Source organism: Drosophila novamexicana, unplaced genomic scaffold (assembly GCF_003285875.2).
Source record: "Drosophila novamexicana strain 15010-1031.04,08,12 unplaced genomic scaffold, DnovRS2.1 tig00000009-arrow-pilon, whole genome shotgun sequence".
In the NCBI taxonomy this organism is placed as follows: Eukaryota; Metazoa; Arthropoda; class Insecta; order Diptera; family Drosophilidae; genus Drosophila; species Drosophila novamexicana.
In genome coordinates, this window is record NW_020824766.1 from 814,127 (window position 1) to 825,421 (window position 11,295).

Sequence of the window (11,295 nt, forward strand, 5' to 3'; positions counted from 1 at the left end):
GCTCGAGATAAATGGCACGGCCAGTGCACAAACGTGACAATGGTCATAAATAGCTATTGACAATTAGCAGGCACTGTGGTGATCAAGTACGGGGCGTATTATCTGGGTGCTTCGCATATCGAGCTGGGCAATTTATGGCATTTGTTGTTAATTTGTCTTTTGCCAATGGAGCTGCTGCTGGCTTTATTGCTGACTTTTGCCAACAAAAGCTAAGCCAAATAGTTGAGCACACAGTGCGAATGCTTGATATATGGCATACAATGCTAATAGAGCTTAGACCCGACGCCCCTCTGGCTGTTTAAACCACCATTGAGTTATGGCCTTCAAGCGTAAGCCACAAACTAAACGGCTTTTGCGGACAGCCTGCCCAGAGAAAGAAGCAATTCAACTTGCTTTAATAGAGGCCAGCTCATTTAGAGGTTAGCAACCTTTTCTGGTTAGACACAAAACTTCAATTTCATGGGCATTAAATACATTCAAATAATAACATATTATCAACAGGCTTTACACATTTAGCCCGATTTATTCATTATAATCGAGCTTCACTGTTTGCATATCTGCGCTATTCGTCTGGAATTTAATGCGACTTTGCTCTTGTGTATTAGTTGAACAAAATTGGCCGCAATCTCCATGCTATGACAAAGGCCAATCTCTCGCACAGTGCAGCTCCTCTGCCCGGCTGACCAGGTTGGGCATGTGCCCAGCCAACTAGTCGTTCAAGTCTGGGTCTTTAGCGCTGTGCTTTGCACCTGCTAGGTGTTTGTAATTGTACGTGAAACTTGTTGAAGGCTTCAATTATGATGTGTTTGCACGGCGCACACTTCCACACACTTACGCACACACGCACACTCAAACACACACTCTCATTCACACAATGCAGCCGCAGCAATGCGCGCGACTTGCACTTTACCATGGCTGGTTGGCCAAGTTGTTGTTGTTGTTGTTGCTGCTTTTGTTGACTTGCATTGGCTTTCATGTTGGCGCTTTTGCCGGCTTCTGTTGTTGCTGTAAATGCAGGATAATTGGCGTAAATAGCAAAACAGCAAATTGCCATTAACTATTGGAAAAATGTGCTCTGCTTTCAGCCGGGCTCTGTTCGGGACCGTTTCCCGCTGATGTCCTTGCTGCGGGGCTTGCGTAGGTGTCGGGTGATTACGTGAAATGCAATTAAAAATATTTAAGCTGCAGCAGCAGCAGCAGCATCAACAGCAAGTGCATAAATACTGGCCAGAGCAGCGCGTTTTTTAAAGCGTTCGATCAGCTTAAAGGCAGTTGCCCGTTTTTTTTCTCCTATGGACATCATCTTTGCTTGTTTTTCAAGCTTAACTTGTAGCGTTTCATTTTTTGTTCCCTGTTTACAGTGCTTATTATTGGCCATAAACTGTGGATTTTGTACCGTTTGCGTTTGCACTCTACATTTTCACGGCAGTGGCCATTAATTAACATGGGGCTGTGGTTGATGCTCTCTTTCTTCCCGAGTGTTCAGACCGGCTGAGCGGCAAGTGAGCAGGTGGATTAACAAATTGATAGCTGGTAATAGCCAGGGGACTATTTGAAAGAGACACATACATGTATTTGAAGTTATCCTATGTGCTGAATACTCAAAGTATATAAATATGCATGTTAACAGTGTTAAAACAAGATTTAATCACAATTTCAACTGTGTACGATATTTTTTTAGTTTAAGCTCAACTTTTATGTGTGTAACATTTTTAAATTATAATAATCTTCTTTTTGTTTATATTTTTTTTATTGATACCGATCAAACTCAAGATTTATAAGTTACACTATGATTCTCATATATGTATATGCAAAATCTTATAAACATTCACCATTATATTATTTAGTGGCCAGAGGAAAGTCTCCGAAGATATCCAGAAAATATTTCAAGTTTTTCGGATACGAAGTATAAAATACAATCAAATATAAAACATACTAAAGAGGCAAAATGTATTTCAACTATAATTAGATGCAAATAGTTTTGCTTGAAGCTTTAAAAAACGCTCTGCTTAACGAAAAAATAAAGAGATTTTCGTTTAATTTAAGTTTCTAATTTTGATTGCTCTCGGGATTCATTCAATCCGCACTGCCAAATGCTATTATCTTCTTTTTTTTATCTAATAGTCTATCTCTAATCTTTGCCCGCCACAAAACACAAGCTTTAACATATGCGCATAGTTTAGCATAATTTAAACGTGTTTTCTAAATTATTCGCAAGAAAAAGCAACGCATACGCACACGCGCCCACACGGAGTGTAGGAAAAATTGCATAATTTCAGGGAGCTTAGCCTGCAGCCATAAGCGCATTTTGAGCAGCCTCAAAGAGCCTGAAAGAGTCTTAGCTAAAAGACGTTGCAGGCTGCGCCACTTGAAGCTCAACGCGTGCTGCTTATGTTAATTTACATGTCTGATGGCCCCAAAGCTAGGTCTAAGGATCTGCTCACCTGCAGGCGCAGCTGGAGGCGTGGCAGGCAGCTTGCGACTAATGCATAAATTCCCAGGCATCAAATATATATATATATATATATATACATATATATTGTGTATATAAAATATGGATATGTAATATGTGAAGCAATGTAATGTCTATGCATTTGCTGGGGGTGGCCACGCCCAACTCTTTGAAAGCATCGCATGAGCAGCCGCGCGTGTTTTATAGCAAAACAAAATGAGTTTCTTGCATGCCTGCCTCCCAGCCGTTGCGCTGATGAAGCCCAATGCAACTGCATTAGGCCTCTCCAAAGAGTTTTGCAGAGAAAGGGATGGAGAGAGAGAGGGGGCTAGATGGAAATGGCTTTTACCTGGCTGGCAGGTGGGCCCCATAATTGAGCTCAAAATAGTTTGTATAAAAATGCAAATTGTCACATATCCTGCACATTTCTATTTAGTTTTGAACATTTACCGCCGCCGTCGGCTCACATTGCAAATTGTTTGCGGCTTATCCAGCCTATGGCATCTCTTCTCTCTCTTTCTCTCTGCCCCTCGCTCTCTCTCTCCCTCTCTCTCCCTCACTGCTGGTATTTGGCTGTTGTGTAAGCCCGTGTTGTGCCATATAAATAACGACATTGTTACGGTACCCCACGAGCTTCTCACAAAATGGCTGGCAATTTGTTTTACCTGGCGATTGTTTGAATTTATACTGCGTAATGCAACTTTAATTGAAATGCAATCAAGCGGTGTTTAATGTTGCGTGCGGGCCACTAAAATAGTTGGCTAATTGCGCTTTGGTTGTGCAACCATTATGGCTAGATGCGTTTGCGATAAGCTAAACCTATCTAAGTCTTTAATCAAATATCTTTAAATATTGTTCGTATTTCTACTTTTATAAATTTTTGTAAAATTATGGAAGATTATTATAATAACTAGAATTGGAACTTTTATTATTGTTCGAATTTTCATAATTATTCGTATTAATAATAATTTTATGTCAATCTTGTCATAAATTTTATTTTTATTATTTCTAATTGTATTATTCTTCATCTTATTGTTATCATTTCTAATATTATTATTATCATTTTTTTTTTAATATTGTTATAATTAGTTTTATTATTGTTACTGTGTTTGTTACGATCAATATTATTGAAAATGTTATCATTACTTTCCTCTCATCCTTTCAGATCGAAATGTATATATTAGTATTATGATTGTTGTTATTGTTATTATTATAATTATTACTTTTGTTATTGTTATGTTCATATTTTTACAGTATATAATTGTTGTTAATCTATGGCTGGGACATTTAAGAGACCCTAATCTATTTACACAATACTTTGCGGCTTAAAGAGGTCAGAAAAAGATGAATGTTTAAGTCGTCGTGGAATAGACACCCTTAAAATCGTCTATCAGTACCTCACAGCTTACTAGGGTGTAAACATTTTCGCTGGTCAAGTTGGCTAGGATTCGCAGTCGGTCGTTATGGTGACTCGAGCGTCTGTCACAAACTCAAGACACAACCAGACTACATTAAGGAGTACAATTTCCAAATAACCTTGGAACAGTCATCATCCTTAATAGAATTGTGCTTTGAGGCAACTCAACCCCAGTTTGCAATATCCCAAGTCCAAGCTGGCATCAATACAGCTTGTTATATTGATATAAAGAAGATTTGGTTTTGCTTGCATATTAAAAAAAACTTCTGGCTCTATATGATAACATCATTTCCTATTTTAATAAAAACTTTGAGGACATAATTTATTCTGACAAAGAAAAAGACCAAACTAAAAGAAATCTTGACCTATTTTCTTGACTTGGCATAAATCACTGATGCATTTTAAAGCAGGTCTGTGGTCCTGCGCATATTAACAAGCCTAACTCATAAATGTGAAGAAAAAACATGCATGGAGGACTTAAAAAGTTGTACAAATAAGATGATACAAAGCACAAATACAAGAGCAAAAAGCGACAAGAAAAATAAGATAGAAAAAAAACTGGCACATATAATCAGGACACGTGCCATGGCGTCAGTCTGTGGCCGCGGGGCTTTTACCAAAGTCAAATAAAGCCCAAGAGAGGCCCAGACAGAGAGTCAGACAGAAGGTTTCACATATGTCTGCATATGCGTGCGTGTGTGTATGTGTGTGTGTGTGTGTGTTTGTCTAATAGAAAGCCCAGCAGAATCACACACGCACACACACGCACACACACATACACACACACAAATGCACATGAAGAACAAGGGTCGGCTGTCGCCTCCTCGTAGAACTTTGGCTTTGTTTGCTTGCCGGATGCGAAGCTGGCGCCATTTTGTCGCCGCTGGACATTGGTCCCGATTGTGTAAAGCGTTTACAAAACTCAACATAAATGCTCCAAATGGGTGAAAATTGTTTAAATAAATTTACTTAGCTTTATCTTTACTTTGCATTTATATCCGGGCGCTGAATGCCTCGAGAAATTTATTAAAATCAACCGCATGCCATCTAAGTGAAGGAGTTAATGCGTGAGGTGGGATAACAAATATGTAGATATATATTTTAATTTAAACAAAAATGGACTTTTTTTAAATGAAGTTTTTAGTTAAATAAGGGAAAACAAACAGATGTTGGAATCAAATTAAATAAACGTTAATAAGAGAATAATAATATCTGCATCAGGCAAAGCTCTCATTTTTCCTGCTGACATCTTCTTGGGGTGCATACACCGTAGAAATCTATAACTCCGACAGCTTAAATAATAGAATCACGCCTTCTAAATTGTAGTTTTTTTTTAAATGACTTCACGTCTTCTTCAGATGTCATATAAGCCATTTCCACCTTTTCTTACATGTGCAGGATTGGCTTCAATTAAATTGCATTTGCCGCTGCATTTTTGTTGCCGTGTGTGCAGGAGCAAGTTGAAAGGATAAGGGCAAGGGCTAGGGGTTCGTTTTACGCATTATTATTTAACTAACAAGTAACTAGAAAAGTTTTAATACTTTGGTAACTTTCGCTTTAAATTGTTCGCAGCGCAAAGGACAAAGTGGCGCAAAGATGTCGACGACAGTCGACTGCAGCCGCAAGGGATGGGCCAAGAGGTGGCTGTCAGGCCGAGCGGGGTCAAAGAGCAGGAGAGACAAAACTATGCTTAAATTAAATAAGATAAAATCTTATAAAAATGAAAATAGTTTACCAGCGTGTGGCCGCCACAGCGGCAATGCAGGCGATCTCTTCGGTTGTCCTGGTATCCGGGGTTTAAATATTAAAAACAAAAATTTATTCATTAAATAGTTGACAGCTTCTTTCTTTCCTTTAATATCGGAATACTTGTGGCTGATTGACTAAACAGCTACAAAATATGAAAAAATGCAAGGCTGTCATGTTCTGCGAGTTGTTTGTGACATAGATTAAGCCTGAGCCCTTCACGTTGCCATGTTGTCTGGTCTTAAGTCTTAGAATATAAATCCTGTTGACAATTGCCGCAAATTACATTGGATATAAAATAATGAAAAGCGAGAGAATAAAGAAATGTAATAATATTCAGTGTCGGATTAAGCAAAGGAACATTTTAAATAAAAGTTGAAACTTCAATCTTTTTATATATACAGCAAAACTGTTTGTGCTGTCTGAGTTTTGATCAACATTAGCTATCTGTATTTTTGTTCTGTTTTTGAATGAAAAGTTCAACTGGCAAATGTGCAAAATAAGTTTCAAGCGGTTCTATACAACTTTTTTGTTTGCATTCTTTGGGTAGAAAATTAGTGGAATGTACATAACATACTTGTTTTTTTGTAGAAAAAGCAGACGAAGTACATTTTTCGTTGCGTTACACACCATCGTCTTTCTATGCGATTCTCAAGAGTTTGGGTAAGGTATAGGGATTTCAAGAGCTTTCTCTTCTCTACCATTTAACCTCCTTTTATTGTACCAAACTCAGGCTAAACTTAATTTTACTTACGTTTCCCACAAAGAGAAACATATTCTTACGCAACGCCCCACTGTGTAATTATCACGGGTTTGGGTTAGGTTTACGTTTTTCAAGCTTTAACTATAAGTATTGTATTTACATGATGTGTTGGCTAAAAAGTTGTATTTCATTTTTATTAACCTCCCTGTTTACACTTGGCTAATGTAGTTTTTTAGTATACGCTATAACTAAAACTCAGGTGTTATATTCTTGTTCAATTAATTAGAGTACCCTTTACTGCAGGTTAATTAATATATAAAAGTTTGACATTTCTCGACGTCTCATTATTTAAGCTATAAGCCAAAATACTTTATAACATTTAGCATGTGCACAGATTCAACTTAAATTTCATCTCTGCACATTTTATATATATGCTACGTACATTTTATACACTTACTGGAATGCAAACTATTTTCGCTTGAATGCTTTCGGCTACAACATTTCACAAAAAAGAAAAAAAAACGTAAGATAACAGAGGTGTAAAAAATATTAAAAGGCAGTACAAGCTGGATGCACTAATTAAGCCAGCGAAATGTGTCTGGTAATCAACAACTTTTCGTTGACTGCCTTTTTCGTTTGCTTTGTGATGAAAAAGCTTGTAAAATACACATTTCTCTGATTTAGTTTCGCATGCGACACAGCTAAAGGTAAAAAACTGTAACGAATATGCAGTGACACCTTTGTTGTAGATTGGCCCCACTAAAATGGCCATTGATATGCAAGTAAACTGTCAAATGCAAATATGCCAAGGACATACGTAGTACCCTCAATGCTATGCAATATGCTGCTGGCTCATGACAATGACAAGTCAAAGGGGCCAGACAGCCGGAAGTGTTCGCCAGGACACGCGCCACGGAAGTTGGCTCTCACACGCACACACAAGTGCAACCAGATGCAGCCCCTCGCTGAGGATTGGCCCACTGCGAGCATTGCTTGGACAACTTCAGCTTGTGCATCGTTCCAGGAACGAGGTACATGGGGGTCAGGCTTTGGCTCAGGTTATATGTGAAACGCACTCATCGGAAGTACGCACAAAAGTTGCACTCAAACGCCGTCAAGGGCTGCTGCCAGTTACCTGAGTTCACACGTTGGTCAAAAAGTTTACATAACCTACGGTCTTATATTACACAAAACAACAAAAATGAGATGGCTATAAAATACAAATAATTTTCAATATAATGTATATTTAAGTTTTCCGATAGATCGATTTATTAATTTATTTATGATTTATTAATTATTGATATTCATTTTATTTTTGGATATTGCCATTGCATCGGCAAACTTAAGGCTTTAAAACCATGTTGCACAGTGCCATTTGGGGTTAATGGCAAGTATGTCAATCAGGAAGAATTTGTGTCCGAAATGCCGGTAGATTTTATTGAGTTAATTAGTAGTTCAACGCAACTTTGTGTTACATCACACAAATTGGCCTTAAGCTGGGCTTTATCAAGCGAACCATATAGAAATTTACGAAATTTCCCGCCCACCGCACATAACTCACGGGGCTCAGGTTATTAGCGTAATGCAGCCGCGATTGTCGCAGCAGGATGAGGAATAACTCAAGGAGAACTCAGAGCCAGAGCCACAGAGATTGCCATGTGCATAAACGCAACGTGTGCAGCATATAACACTGACAAATGGCTCAGTGGCTGGCCCGGCAACCCGGCGAACCGGCAACTGGCAACTGGCAACTTGGAAGTTGGAACTGGCTGGTTTAGCATTTGCATTTGAAATTTATAAGCAACCATAACTATGGGCGCATAACCCGCACAAGTCTCAGTTCCAGCATTCAGTTGCACATTTTGCAAACGAAAATTGCCATTATTCCCGGCTTTTAAGTAAAATGCGCGACGAACTGTGGCGTGAGAAGTGTTTTAAATATTATAAGTACGTATACGCATTGTGGCATAAGAAATGGAGCAGAGCATGGCAAAGGAAAGGCAACTTGATACGACTCGTCCCACCTACAATCGTGAAAAGCCTGCAGCTTAAATATTTTAATTCGAGATAACTTTACATTAAAACCGACTCACATCAGATATTTAAAGTCCAATCTGTTATTGTAGTAATCCAAGATGATATCCAATCAAAACATAAAAACCCGTTAACCAACTATGCGTTGACAGTTGGCTCACAAGATATTTAGTTCTCTTGGCGCACCAGCTGTGCGAGGGCGAAGTAAAAGCACTTCATCATAATAATAGCTCTTCACTTGTTTATTAAAACCTTAAGCGCATAAACAATAAATTCTATTTTAGTGTGCAAATAAAATGCAAACATAAATATCTTTATGATCCAATAGCAAATTGGCGCATAATTTATGTTTGCAGATGACACAAACAAAATTGTCCAAAAAGGAAGAGCTGGCATGCACACACACCCACACACACACACACTCACACAGAAAATTAAAAGCAATTTCCTTGCCGCCTCAACTTATATCCTTATGTGGATGATGACGCTTTAAAGTTAAGTGTACAAATTTTAACTTGACATTCGCGAAAGTTTTCACGAACAGACAATTGACATTCATTTTGGCGCAGAATTTCGCCTTTTCGCCATCACGCCATTTCGAATGTGTCAAAGAGTGGGCGCGTTAATGGGCGATAAAAAAAAGCACAAAAAGTAAAAAAAAAAAACAAGAAAGAGGTTCTAGTCGGGAGCTCCCGACTAGGGGATACCCTGAACCGTCTTCTTCCAACATCAAATATATATATATATATATATTCTATTTTAGAAGCTATATGTCATGTTTGGTGACTCTACCTCTTATTATTTACCAAAATTGCCAAAAAAACAGGATATCGATATCGATTTTTATCGATTGCTTGGAATCGGAGTAAGTTTTCGATTATCGGAAACAAAATCGATCTGCACGGGAACTGGGAGCACCTAAATCTAAAATTTCAAGTCTCTAGCTCTTATAGGTTCTGAGATCCTTGCGTTCATACATACGGACGGACGGACGAACGGACAGACAGACGGACATGGCTAGATCGACTCGGCTATTGATGCTGATCAAGAATATATATACTTTACGGGGTCGGAGAAGCTTCCTTCTGCCTGATTTGGATTTTGCACAAATACAATATACCCTTATACCCATTTTTAATGGGTTCAGGGTATAAAAATGGATAACGACTCACTGAGTAAAAATGAAGAATGAGAAAAACTTTTAGTGCACATAAAAATTTGCATTTGCCAAATTTATATTTTAATGTGCTGCGCGTTGTCAAAGTGAAACTTTGCGCCAAAGCGAAAACAAAAATAAAACCCTTTAATTTACTATAATTTTTTATGATCTATACAAAATTATTTTATTTTTCATATTTATGTTTGTTTCATCTTAATATTGTTCATGAAATTTTACTTAAAAACCGGAATTTTTATTAAGATACTTAACTCAAACGGAGCTTAAAAATAGAGTTGGCCATTTCTAACAAAAAGAATAATTGAATTGAACTTTTTTAAATTGAAAAAAGAAAATCAAATTACATTTTTTAAATGAGCTTCACCTTGAATATGGTTTAGCAAATGAAATTTGCCTTTATGTTAAATGAATGTGAAAAAGATTTCAGGTGAATATTGCGATTGTATAAAAATGGTAATGCGAGCATATCATATACATATATATATGAATGTCTATGCAAAATAAATGATTATAGAGCGCCGCAGAATTTGCATAAAAAAATGCCAACTTCGGGCTGAAGTGCATAAAAGCGGCACTAGGGAGCAAGTATAGAGCTTATATTATGGCATCTACGCGTATAAAATGACACGTTCTAACACTTGCAGTCACACATTCATACAAAAGGCAAGGGAGTGAAAGAGAGAAAGAGAGAAAGAGAGAGAGAGAGAAAGGGGGAGCAGTCATGGGGTCGGCAGTTAAGAAGTTGATTCGACTCGTGGAGAACACGGCGAGAGTGCATATGAACCATAAACCGCATTTTAACGTACATCGGATGGAGTGTCACCAGAGCATAAAAGTGCAACAAGCTCCATTTGGAATTAAATTTTGGTGGTATGCAACTTAAAGAGAGAACTTTCGACAGATTTATCTCAGCTGCATCAGTTTAAATTCTAGTTTTGTGGCTTACACAACTGTCAATTCGGTGGTGAAAACAAACAAGCAATTATTTTGCAATATCTTTGAAATTAACAAACCTTTTCCTGTCTTAGCTCTTGTCTGTGCCTTCTAACTCGATTATCTGGGGTGTCTTGTGCGACGAGGGTTAAAAAAGAAATGAAACGTTATCAATGTGGCATGAGTGTCAGTTTTGTGGCCAACGGTGAAAGGAAAGCAAATGTAAAACAGAGAGGAAATACTGTAAAATGCATGAGGAAAATCACAGATGGCTGAAAAAACAAATCCCGAGGAAAGTCCCTACGGTTAGGATAACATGTTGAAAATATTCAACAATTCAAATTGAGCAAAAATTCGTGCTATGTATTCCGGTGTTGATTTGATTATTAATCAAAAAGCATTTGTGTGCGATATTCAATACCTGAATTTTTGCGTTAAAAAAGTGCAGATTTAGAAATTAGACAAAATTTCATTCCTGAAAAGGAGAATTAAGAAGTTCTTGCTTTTGAAATGCGTTCACAGAACATTTTTCCATATTTTCCAATTTGTAGACATCTATATATTTTATTTATTTTTTTTAATTGATTATAATACAAAATCGTATTAAATTATTTAATTGTCAAAAAAAAAACAAAACAAAAGTTGAAGTTAACGTTTTCCGCCCATTTGAAGTCGAAAAATTGTCGTTTGTAAAACCTTTGACCCGCATTTTCCAACCAAGAGAGTTGCATTTCGCGAAAAGTGTGTTTCGAGCTGATTTTTAAAGATCTTTTCGAAAATTAATTTGAGGGGTGAAACTAATTTTCACAAAGTTTTTTGATCGGATGGTCGAC

General features: G+C 37.5%; 1 long non-coding RNA gene across 1 annotated transcript; it reads right to left on the reverse strand.

Moving 5' to 3' along the window:
• Positions 1–5,209: 5,209 nt before the first annotated feature.
• On the reverse strand, positions 5,210–5,698 carry LOC115769658. Its single transcript, XR_004018772.1, has 3 exons — positions 5,605–5,698; positions 5,411–5,553; positions 5,210–5,350 (listed from the first exon to the last, which is right to left on the reverse strand). It is a non-coding gene; the product is annotated as an uncharacterized LOC115769658 (long non-coding RNA).
• Positions 5,699–11,295: the final 5,597 nt, after the last annotated feature.